We start from the raw sequence: 12,144 nt of genomic DNA on the forward strand, positions 1-12,144 counted from the left end.
GTGGTGAAGGACAAAAGCAACAAAATGCTTGCTTTATTCAGCACTGGATACTCCTAGGAAACGCTGATCCAGAATACTGACAACTTCAAACTCAAATGGGTTTTTCATCCACCTCTTTGTCAAAATCTGAAACTTGTCCAATGGAAAGGAGCAACAAAAGGATGATCAGCACAGCCAGATGTGACTGAATAAGGCTTGTCAATCTATTGGTGATTTCCTTACTAACGTTTTTTTCGATGTGCTGTACCAGCGTGAGGAGCATGTAACAGTTTGACTTTTTATTTGCACTTGCCAAACTTTCAATGACCTTTGGAAAGCATCCATTTGTTCCTAGCGTTGAAAACATCATCCTTTCCTCGCAATTTTAGGTTCAGTTTGTTCAGAATGAAGAAGGTGTCTGCAAAATAAAACAAGGTTAGCATCCAACTCTTATCACATAAGAACATAAGAAATAGGAAATAAGAACATAAGAAATAGGAGCAGGAGTAGGCCATCCAGCCCTTCGAGCCTGTCCTGCCATTCAATAAGATCATGGGTGATCTGTCGCTGCTCAGTTCCACATTCCCGCCCTCTCCCCATAACCCTTAATCCCCTCTCCTATCAAAAACCTATCAACCCGCGTCTTAAAAATATTTAGCGAGGCAGCCTCCACCACTTCAATGGGCAGAGAATTCCAGAGATTCACCACCCTTTGAGTGAAGAAGTTCCTCCTCAACTCTGTTCTAAACCACCCCCCTTTTATCTTGAGGCTGTGCCCCCTAGTCCTACTGTCTTTTTTGAGCGGGAAGAGTCTTTCCACCTCTATCCTATCCATCCCATTCATCATCTTATACGTCTCAATGAGATCTCCCCTCATTCTTCTAAACTCTAACGAGTACAAGCCCAGTTTATTCAGCCTCTCCTCATAGCTCAACCCCCTCAACTCCGGTATCAGCCTAGTAAACCTCCTCTGCACTCCCTCCAAGGCCAAAATATCTTTGCGCAGGTGCGGCGCCCAAAAATGCACACAGTACTCCAGTTGCGGCCTCACCAATGCCCTATACAGCTGCAGCAAGACCTCCCTACTTTTATATTCAATCCCCCTCGCTATGAAGGCCAGCATCCCATTCGCCTTCCTGACCACCTGTTGCACCTGCAAGCTGGGTTTTTGCGACTCATGCACAAGGACCCCGAGGTCCCTCTGCACCGTCGCCTGCTGCAGTTTTTCACCCCGTAAGTAATAGTCTTTCCTACCATTCTTCCTACCAAAGTGGACCACCTCACACTTGCCAACATTAAATTCCATTTGCCATTTCCTGGCCCATTCGCCCAGCCTATCTAGATCCTTCTGCAGACTCTCCACACCCTCCGCACAATTTGCCGTTCCCCCAATCTTGGTGTCATCAGCAAATTTCGACTCTCTACACTCGGTTCCCTTTTCCAGATCATCTATATAAATGGTAAAAAGCTGAGGCCCCAGCACCGACCCCTGGGGCACTCCACTAGTCACCATCCGCCAATCCGAATAGCACCCGTTGACCCCCACTCTCTGCCTCCTATTTGACAACCAATCCTCTATCCACGCTAACACCCTACCCCCAACTCCATGTCCCTCGACCTTCTGCAATAACCTCTTGTGAGGCACTTTGTCAAACGCCTTCTGAAAATCTAGAAAGACCACATCCACCGGCTCTCCTCTATCCACCGCCCTAGACACATCCTCATAGAACTCCAGTAAATTTGTCAGACACGACTTCCCTTTAACGAAACCGTGCTGCGTCTGCTCTATCAAGCAATTCCCTTCAAGATGCCTCGCAATTTCCTCCTTAATGACAGATTCTAACATTTTACCTACCACAGACGTTAAACTAACCGGCCTATAATTCCCCACCTTTTGCCTGGCACCCTTCTTAAACAACGGCGTAACATTAGCCGTTTTCCAATCATCCGGCACTTCCCCGGAATCCAGCGACGTTTGGAAAATAACCACCAAGGCGTCCACTATCACCTCCGCCATTTCTTTCAGAACCCTCGGATGCATTCCATCCGGTCCTGGGGACTTGTCCACAATCAGCCTCTCCAGTCTGTCGAGCACCGCCTTTCTAGTAACAGTAATGTCATTAAGACCTTCCAGTCCTACCACCTTTCCATCGCTAACACCCGGCAAATTATTCACGTCCTCCTCCGTGAAGACAGAAACAAAAAAGTTATTCAATACCTTAGCCATATCCCCATCCCCTACCACTAGGTCCCCTTTCTCATCCTCTAAAGGACCAACATTCACCCTAGCCAGCCTCTTCCTATTTATATATTTATAAAAACTCTTGCTATCCTTTTTTATATTAAGCGCTAGCCCAGCTTCATAGTTTCTCCTACCCTTCCTTATCAACTTCTTTGTCAATCTTTGTTGACATTTAAACCTCTCCCAATCCTCTTCTCGCCCACTACTCTTAGCTACTCTAAATTCCTCCGCTTTTAGTTTAACACTTTCCTTCACCTCCTTCGTTATCCACGGCTTATTACCTCTCCTCCTACTATCCTTTTTGACCATCGGAATAAATTTCCGTTGAGCACCAAGAAAGATCTCCTTAAAGATCCTCCACTGCTCCTCAACAGACCCTCCCTCCAACGCGCTCTCCCAGTCCACATTCGCCAATTCTTCTCTCATCCTACCGTACTCCCCTCTATTCAAACGAAGGACGCGTGTCCGGGAACCCACTTTCTCCTCCTCCATCTGCACCAGAAACTCCACCATACAATGATCACTCTCCCCAAGAGGATCCAAACGAATCAGCCAGAGGGGATGATATCTCAAGGAGAAAAGCATGGATTTCATACGTCAGTTTGTAAACTCTGCCAAGCACTTGTTTTCCTGACAGTCAATAAATTTCTGTGTACAGCAATAAATGTGTGTACTCAGCCCCCATTTCAGAACAGAGAGCTTCAAAAAGCCTGATATCGAGTGCACTGCATTTAATGAAATTCATGACTTTCACAATTCCTTTCAACTCCAAGATTGGACGAAAATTCTTCTGATGCCAATGCCTCACAGTGAATAAAGCAAAGATTCCAAACAATGTTCTGACCAGCTGTCTCCTTAGTCTTTATTATAACTCCATTGTTTTTCCCAGTCATGTTGACTGCCCCATTGCTCACGATTCCTCTGCAATTAACCCAGTTGAGCTACACTTTTCAATTATTCTACGCTTCAAAGATCTGTGTGTCAGTCGTGCTTGGTAATGTCAAGTAGCACAGCAAATCCTCAACAAATTCTTTGTGCCAAACATACCCAACGTTAACTGGCAAGGTTGCGCAACCTGTAACATCTGTCCTTTCACCCAGTTGTATTGAGAACTCTCGCATAAATTTTAAACAAGACATATGATGTATTTCTAAATTCTCAGCAATATCACAAATTCAGTGAGCCACTGTGTTATCACTAAGCATGCATTTCAGTCTTTCAGCTGACTTCTCATCTAGGACCATGCAATCCATGTCTAATGCTGCAGGGAGAATTAATCTCTGCAACATATTTTCTTTTAGGGATGTGGTAAGCTTATAAGAGGCTAATTGTACTTTGTCATTCAAAAGTACATGTCTGCTAAGAACTTGAGCTGATGATTTCAGTTCTTGCTGTATCTTTTGAAAAAAAATCAATAGGTCTGTTCTCGAGATCACCATGCTTAATGCCTTTCTAGTTTCAAGAGTTTTAAACTTTCATTTGCCAGTATTTTCCCACATATAATACACATGGGATTTGCATCCTGATTTGTACTGGCATAGTTAACAAAACCTTAAGAAATTTTCTTTCTACTGCCTTGTTCCCGATTTTAGTTTCTTCTTTGAAGGCTGTTCGCTGGAGGCCCTGGCACTTTGTAGCACTGCTCTGTCTTACTGTGGACTCATTGGAACAGCTCTGTCCAGCAGATTCCGATGTGAGATCCTGACCAGTAGTGTCTCTGATTATCTGTTTCTTGTAACGTAACAATCCATGTCCACTGTCTTCTTGCCTTGCTCACAAGTGAAAGAAGCTTGCCTATGGGTGAATTCATACCAAAAGAATGTACGTACAGGGCACTTGGCACCAAGTGTATGTGCAGCACATTGCTCATTGTTGCCTCTTATGGTCAGGGACTATACTGTTAATTATGCTAATTTCAACTTTTGGTCTTACCAAAGACACAAATAAAGATTCAATTCAGAACCTCCTGAGACAACTGAAAGTGCACTCACCTCATAATATTCAGTCACTGGGTCAACGCATAAGCAACTTCACAAAGTATAAAGGTGACTGTATTGATCTCTGAGCTAACTCTTGGGTGTTTATTCTGTCCCACTTTGCTCCTGCTCCAGTGTAAGAAGGTTTCACCTTGAGGAATCTGAAGCATTAGTCCTGTACCTTTTGTAACCGTGACCTCAAGTAGCTGCGGAAGATGTAGCAAATTCTCTGCATCTCCATTTGATGAATAGTGACTTTCAGACCTCTCTTCCTTGCTTGCTACAGCTTCAGCTCCTGTGAATTGCATTAAAATATGTGCACGATGAAACATTAATATCTGTTAGGATCCTGGACCTGAATCCCAAGGTATATTTTGAAGCCAAACTAGATCCAACAATTTTCTATTTTGGTATAAATATGCGGATAAGATGCTTCACTCCAAGAGTAATTCCGCTGACAAATTAAGGATCTTTTATCAAAACAAGCTTCATTCATAACACAGTTTACATATTCTAACAAAATAAAGCAGCTTAACTTTTAACAGCTGAACAATCGTTAAAAAAAAGAAAGAAAACAACGCTAATTTCTAACTTATCACTATTTCAGTTCCAAATAAGCAATGGTTCTCTTAGACTCAAATGCTATTTCAAATACAGTTACTAAACCCAGGCACACTTGCTATAAATTGGATTTATGCCCTTGAAGCTTTCAGAGTACAGCTGTTCTTAGGCTCAATGCCTGTGTTTGCTGATGGGTGCAGCGAGAAGCACCCATCTGGGGAACACTGCGGCCCTTTTTATGCCTGCCTGTGACCCACCCATGGGTCACAATCTTATTTTCAAAAAGCCTTCCTTAATTCCCATAGTGACCAAAAATATATCTGAAATGCACATTCACAGTCATTTCGGGTGTAGAATTTCAAAAATTCACAATCTTTTGAGTGAAGAAACTTCTCTTTATCTCAGTCCTAAAAGGATGATTCCTTTTTCTGAGACTATGACTCTATTCTAGATTCCCCAATGAAGGGGAGTTTTCTCAGCATCTCCCCTGTGAAACTCGTTTTAAAATTTTCATACGTTTCAATTATTGTGACCTTTCATTGTTCCAGAGAAATTCAATCAGTAATGGCTCTGCTGTATCTTCTGGATTCCACAGAAGGGAAGTTGAATAAACACTAGTGTCCTTTTTGAAGGCAACTCTATAAGCATTCGGACAAATCTACTGCAAATGGATTGGACATTGTTTCTAGAGGGCTGAAGACAGTCTCCCAACACAAATACAGTTTTCACAATCCCAAATGACTAATGTTTTGGGGAGGAGGGGAGAACAAAGAAAACATTCCAAAGTCACACTGAAACTCTCAGAGACACAGCAACATTGACATTAATGCTTGGGGAGAAACCTACCAATTGTTCAGAATGATGACAATTTCTTCCTTAAGCTGCATCTTGTTTTGAGTCATAATGTCATAATGACAAGGCAGAGCAGCAGCACAGATGGGAAAAAAAAGAGCAAATCTTGTCCTCTATATCTCTCTACCTAGTGGGAAGTCCTGCCCCATTTGCACAAAGATCTTAGGGTTGAGAATAGGCCTGTTCACATTTGGGGCACAGATAGGATGAATGCACATAATTTTTTTTCCCAGGATAGGGGAATTGAAAACTGGAGGGCGTAGGTTTATGGTGAGAAAGGAAAGATTTAAAAGGACTCTGAGGAGCAACTTCTTCACACAGAGGGTAGTGCATACATGGAATGAACTGCCAGAGAAAGTGGTTGAGGCACATATAATAACAATATTTAAAAAGCATTTAGGTAAGTGCATGGATGGGAAAGGATCAGAAGGATACGTGCCAAACGTGGGCAATTGGGACTAATTGGGAGTGCACCATGATCAGCATGGACTGATTGGGCTGAAGGGCCTGTTTCTGTGCTATACTGCTATATGACCCTATGAAGGTTCATGGCAGAAGCACACGACTCTGAGTAGACTACATTCTCGAATTGAAGGACAGCTGATGATTACAGTCTCTTCAAAATGATCTCCTCACTCCAGAAATGAGAGTTCTAGTGAATATTTGTGCACTTCCTCTAGAATGAGTATTTTTGTTTATGCTCATTCATGGGAAGTGAGCATTACTGCCAAGGCCAGCAATTATTCCCATCCCAAATTGGCCTTAGCACAGTGGTGAGCCAGAATCTTGAACGACTGCAACAAATGTGGCATAGGTAACAGTGCTATTAACAAGGGAGTTCCAGGTTTTTGTGTCAGTGAGGATGAAGTGTGACTTGGAAGGGAACTTGCAAGTTGTGATGCTGCCATGTATTTTCTGCGCTTATACTTCTAAAGGGTAGAGTTTGTGTGTTTGGAAGGTGCTGGCAAAGGAGGCATTGCAAGTTGCTGTAGTGCATCTCACAGACAGTACACCACAGTTGCTGTTGGTGATGCTGGGAGTGAATGTTGAAGGTGTTGGATGGGGTGTCAATCAAGCAAATTGCATTGTTTTGGATGGTGTTGAGCTTCTTGAGTGCTGTTGAAATTTCAGTCATCCAAGCAATTGGAGAGTATTCCATCACCCTTTTGACTTGTGCCTTTTAGATGTTGGACATATTTTGGGAGTCAGAAAGAGATTTACATGTCACAGAATTCCAGGTCTTGCTTTATGCTTTAATATCCAAGAAGTTGTAAATGATGAATAATGTATAATTGGTGATTATCCTCACTTTTGACCTAATGATAGAGCAAAGCTTATTCTTGAAGCAGCTGAAGATGTTTGGGCCTACTGCACCATCCTGAATAATTCTTACAGTGATGCCTTAGGGCTTAAAATGTTGACTTCCAACAACCACAGTCATCTTCCTTTGTGCTAGTTAAGGCTCTAACCAGTGGAGAATTTTCTCCCTGATTCTCATTGACTTCAATTTTGCTCAGACTCATTGACATCAAATTCAGTTAAATGCTACCTTAATGTCAAGGGCAGTCACTCTCACCTCTTGGATTCAGTACTTTGATCCAACTTTGGACCAAGGTTATAATGAGGTGGATGGTCTTGGCAGAACTTAGCTGAGCATCAATAATTGCTGAGTAAGTGCCACTTGGTAACATTGCCAGTGATACCTTACATCATTTTGTTGAAGGAGGCAGCCTGTGCACAGACATACCTGGACAATTTTCCACATTGTAGTATAGTTGGAAGGGTTGTAGTTATACTGGAATAGCTTGGCTAGGGGTGCAGATATTTCCAAAGCACACCTCTTTCTTTAAATAAAGGGATCAAACTACATACAGTAGTCCAGTTGTGGTCTCATCAATGCCCTATATAACTGTACTCAGACTTTACTTTTCATAGAATCTCTATTGTACAGAAGGAGGCCATGCAGCCCATCGAGTCTGTACTGACCATATCCCACCCAGACCCTATTCCCGTAACCCTATACATTTATTCTGCTAATCTCCCCGACACTAGGATCAACTTAGCATGGCCAATCAACCTAACCTGCACTTCTTTGGACTGTGGGAGGAAACCAGAGCACCCAGAGGAAACCCACGCAGACACAGGGAGAACGTGCAAACTCCACACAGACATGACCTGAGGCCAGAATTGAACCTGGGTCCCTGGTGCTGTGAGGCAGCAGTGCTAACCATTGTGCCATCATGCTGCCCATGTTCCCATTTACCCATCTAACTTTGTGTCATCATTTAATATATGTTGTAAATAACTGAGGCTTAAATACTGATTTCTTGTGATACCTCATTGGTTATATCTCATCTAAAAAGACCAATTTATTCCCAATTAGTGGATGGAGGAATATTACCATGAAAAAAATTCAGAATTTTATTAGTGTTAATACTTTGAAATTCTGCAGATGACAAATCAAGTGTGATGACCTCATTGAATTTCCATGGAAAGTTTTTGACCAGCAGCACTGCATTGTCGCGTTTATCCTTTAATCTGTACTATTTCTAACTGAAAAGATTATTTTCTGCAAAATGGATGAAAGAAACGAAACAATGCTCTGCAAGAGGAAAGAGATAACTGACAGGTAGTGAGTGAGTGTGTACAATTAACTAGAAACTGCAACACAAAACAGACTTTTCAGCCAAGCTACTCTCTTGGTGTTTATCTTCAACTTGAGTAGAAGTTCTAATTCAAAATTTCACCCTGTCTGCATACTTGTTTTATTTCAATCATTCATTCTTAAATGTTGACATGGTCTCAGCTAAAATTATTATTTCCAGTGTGTATTCAACAGCATCACAAGCTAGTCCTAGGGAAAATCCTTCAAAGGGCATGTATTATGTTTGTGAATCAAATTTCGAATGTAGGAGGAGGACATTGGGATCCAGAGATAAACCCTGTGAAAGCTTTCTGTCTCAAAAGACGATGGCTTGCACCACTGTGGTCAGTTCTGTTCTAAACAGAGCAAGATAGTTCACTAAGAATGTGCAAGATTCACTGGTCTGTGTTTTTACTAGGCCCCCTCTCAGTCAGCTGAACTATTTAATAGAATCATAAAATCGCTCGTGCAAAAAGAGGCCATTCGGCCTCTCTAAGTTACTTACCATTCCTTGCTTGCAATTATAATTGTCCCTTCAGGTGACTTGGCCAGAATCCTGGAACTCCCTTCCTTAAAGCATTGCTGCCCACACCGAATGGACTGCAACAAAAGCTAAACTTGTTGATGACATTAAAATAGATGGGAAAGCAAGTTGCAATGAGGAAATAAGAAATTACAAATGATTATGGATAGGTTAGGCGAATGGGCCAAAATTTGGCAAATGGAATTTAACATGATAAATGTGAGGTCATCCATTTTGGTGGTATAGGCATTGGTGAGACTACATCTGGAGCACTATGCACAGTTTTGGTCCCATTACATGAGGAATGATGTAAACGAGGTCATAAGAACATAAGAACATAAGAAATAGGGGCAGGAGTAGGCCATCTAGCCCTTCGAGCCTGCCCCGCCATTCAATAAGATCATGGCTGATCTGTCGTGCTCAGTTCCACATTCCTGCCCTCTCCCCATAACCCTTAATCCCCTCTCTTATCAAAAACCCATCAACCCGCATCTTAAAAATATTTAGCGAGGCAGCCTCCACCACTTCAACGGGCAGAGAATTCCAGAGATTCACCACCCTTTGAGTGAAGAAGTTCCTCCTCAACTCCGTTCTAAACCGCTCCCCCTTTATCTTGAGGCTGTGCCCCCTAGTCCTACTATCCTTTCTGAGCAGGAAGAGTCTCTCCACCTCTATCCTATCCATCCAATTCATAAGAACATAAGAAATAGGAGCAGGAGTAGGCCATCTAGCCCTTTGAGCCTGCCCCGCCATTCAGTAAGATCATGGCTGATCTGTCATGGCTCAGCTCCACATTTCCGCCCTCTCCCCATAACCCTTAATCCCTCTCTTATCAAAAACCCATCAACCCGCGTCTTAAAAATATTTAGCGAGGTAGCCTCCACCACTTCAACGGGCAGAGAATTCCAGAGATTCACCACCCTTTGAGTGAAGAAGTTCTTCCTCAACTCCGTTCTAAACTGCCCCCCTCTTTATCTTGAGGCTGTGCCCCCTAGTCCTACTGTCCTTTCTGAGCAGGAAGAGTCTCTCCACCTCTATCCTATCCATCCCATTCATCATCTTGTATGTCTCAATGAGATCTCCCCTCATTCTTCTAAACTCTAACGAGTACAAGCCTAGTTTATTCAGCCTCTCCTCATAGCTCAACCCCTTCAACTCCGGCATCAGCCTAGTAAACCTCCCCTGCACTCCCTCCAAGGCCAAAACATCCTTGCATAAGTACGGCGCCCAAAACTGCACACAGTACTCCAGCTGCGGCCTCACCAATGCCCTATACAGCTGCAGCAAGACCTCCCTACTTTTATATTCAATCCCCCTCGCTATGAAGGCCAGCATCCCATTAGCCTTCCTGACCACCTGCTGCACCTGCAAGCTGGGTTTTTGCGACTCATGCACAAGGACCCCGAGGTCCCTCTGCACTGTCGCCTGCTGCAGTTTTTCACCACGTAAGTAATAATCCTTCCTACCATTATTCCTACCAAAGTGGACCACCTCGCACTTGCCAACATTAAATTCCATTTGCCAGTTCCTGGCCCATTCGCCCAGCCTATCTAGATCCTTCTGCAGACTCTCCACACCCTCCGCACAATTTGTATAAGACATTGGTAAGGTCACATTTGGAATATTGTGTACAGTTCTGATCACCCTATTATAGAAAGAATATTATTAAACTAGAAGGAGTGCAGAAAAGATTTATTAGGATGTTACTAGGACTTGATGTTTTGAGTTATAAGGATAGGCTGGACAGACTGGGACCTTTTTCTCTGGAGCGTAGGAAGCTCATGGGTGATCTTACAGAGGTCTATAAAATAACGAGGTATAGATCAGCTAGGTAGTTAATAGCTTTTCCCAAAGGTAGGGAGTCTAAAACCAGAGGGCATATGTTTAAGGTGAGAGGGGAGAGATACAAAAGGGGCAATTTTTTCCTCAAAGGGTGAGGAGTGTCTGGAACAAGCTGCCAGAGATGGTGGTAAAGATAGGTACAATTTTGTCTTTTAAAAAGCATTTAGACAATCACATGGGAAAGATGGGTATAGAGGGATATGGGTCAAATGCAGAAAACTGGGACTAGCTTCGGAGTTTAAATAAGGGGCAACATGGGCAGCATGGTAGCACAGTGGTTAGCACTGCTGCTTCACAGCTCCAGGGACCTGGATTTGATTCCCGGCTTGGGTCACTGTCTGTGTAGAGTTTGCACATTCTCCTCATGTCTGCGTGGGTTTCCTCCAGGTACTCCAGTTTCCTCCCACAGTCTAAAGATGTGCGTGTTAGGTTGATTGGCTATGCTAAAAAATTGCTCTTTAGTGTCCTGAGATGTGTAGGTTAGACGGAATAGTGGGTAAAACATGTAGGGAAGTGGGGGTAGGGCCTAGGTGGGATTGTGTTTGGTGTAGACTTGATGGGCCAAAGGGCCTCTTTCTGCACTGTAGGGTTCTATAATTGTATGAAGTTGGGCCAAAAGGCCTGTTTCCATGCTGTAAATCCTATAATGTAAAGCACACTTGTCCTAGTCTGTGCAAGCACAAAAGGTTCTAAGGCCTGTTGGGAGTTGAAGTTCCTGATCTCCAAGCTCAACATTAAGGTAAGTTTTTGAAGGCATTAGAGTGTATTCAAAAAAAATTTCCAAGAATGGCTCAAGGATGAGGCATTTCAGTTAAATAGGCAAGACTGGAGAAGCTGGACTGTTCTCCTTGGAGTAGAGATGATTAGGAGATTAGAGCTGTTCAAAATTATGAAGAGTCCGGACAGAGTAAATAGAAAATGTTCCCGCTGGTGGAGGGATCAAGAGTCAGAAGACATTGACTTAAGGCGTTGAGTAAAAGACACATTGGTTAGGACTTGGAATTCACTGCCAGGGAGTGCGATGGCTGCAGATTCAATTAAAGCCTTCAAAAAAAAAGAGAATATGGATAATTATCCAGATAAAAATAATTAGGAGTGCTATGATGAAAGGCAGACGAGTGAGGCTAGGTGAGCTGCTCTTACATGGACACAATGGACAAAAGGGCTGCCTGCTGCACTGTAACTATTCTACCATTCTGTAAGAGTTTAGCACACTAGATTCATCCTTTACATTATCAGCAATGCCATAGGAGGAAACCTTCAACCAACTCTTTTCTCTTGAGAAGAAAGACAATCGCAGATATTATTTCATTACTATTCTCATGGTCTTACAACAGGACTGGCTAGGGACAATAGCTCAGCTGCACAGTGCCTGACCAAAAGCATAAACATTTCAATAAAGATTCAACAGTTGTAATAAATTAATATCAACTAAAATTAGATAAATGCATTTTGACAAACATAACTGCATTGATAAAACAGCTACCTGGCCTTGGAATATTTACCAAGTCTTGGAAAAAAAGCA

This window comes from Carcharhinus amblyrhynchos, chromosome 10, assembly GCF_965287045.1.
Source record: "Carcharhinus amblyrhynchos chromosome 10, sCarAmb.v2.hapA, whole genome shotgun sequence".
Taxonomy (NCBI): domain Eukaryota; kingdom Metazoa; phylum Chordata; class Chondrichthyes; order Carcharhiniformes; family Carcharhinidae; genus Carcharhinus; species Carcharhinus amblyrhynchos.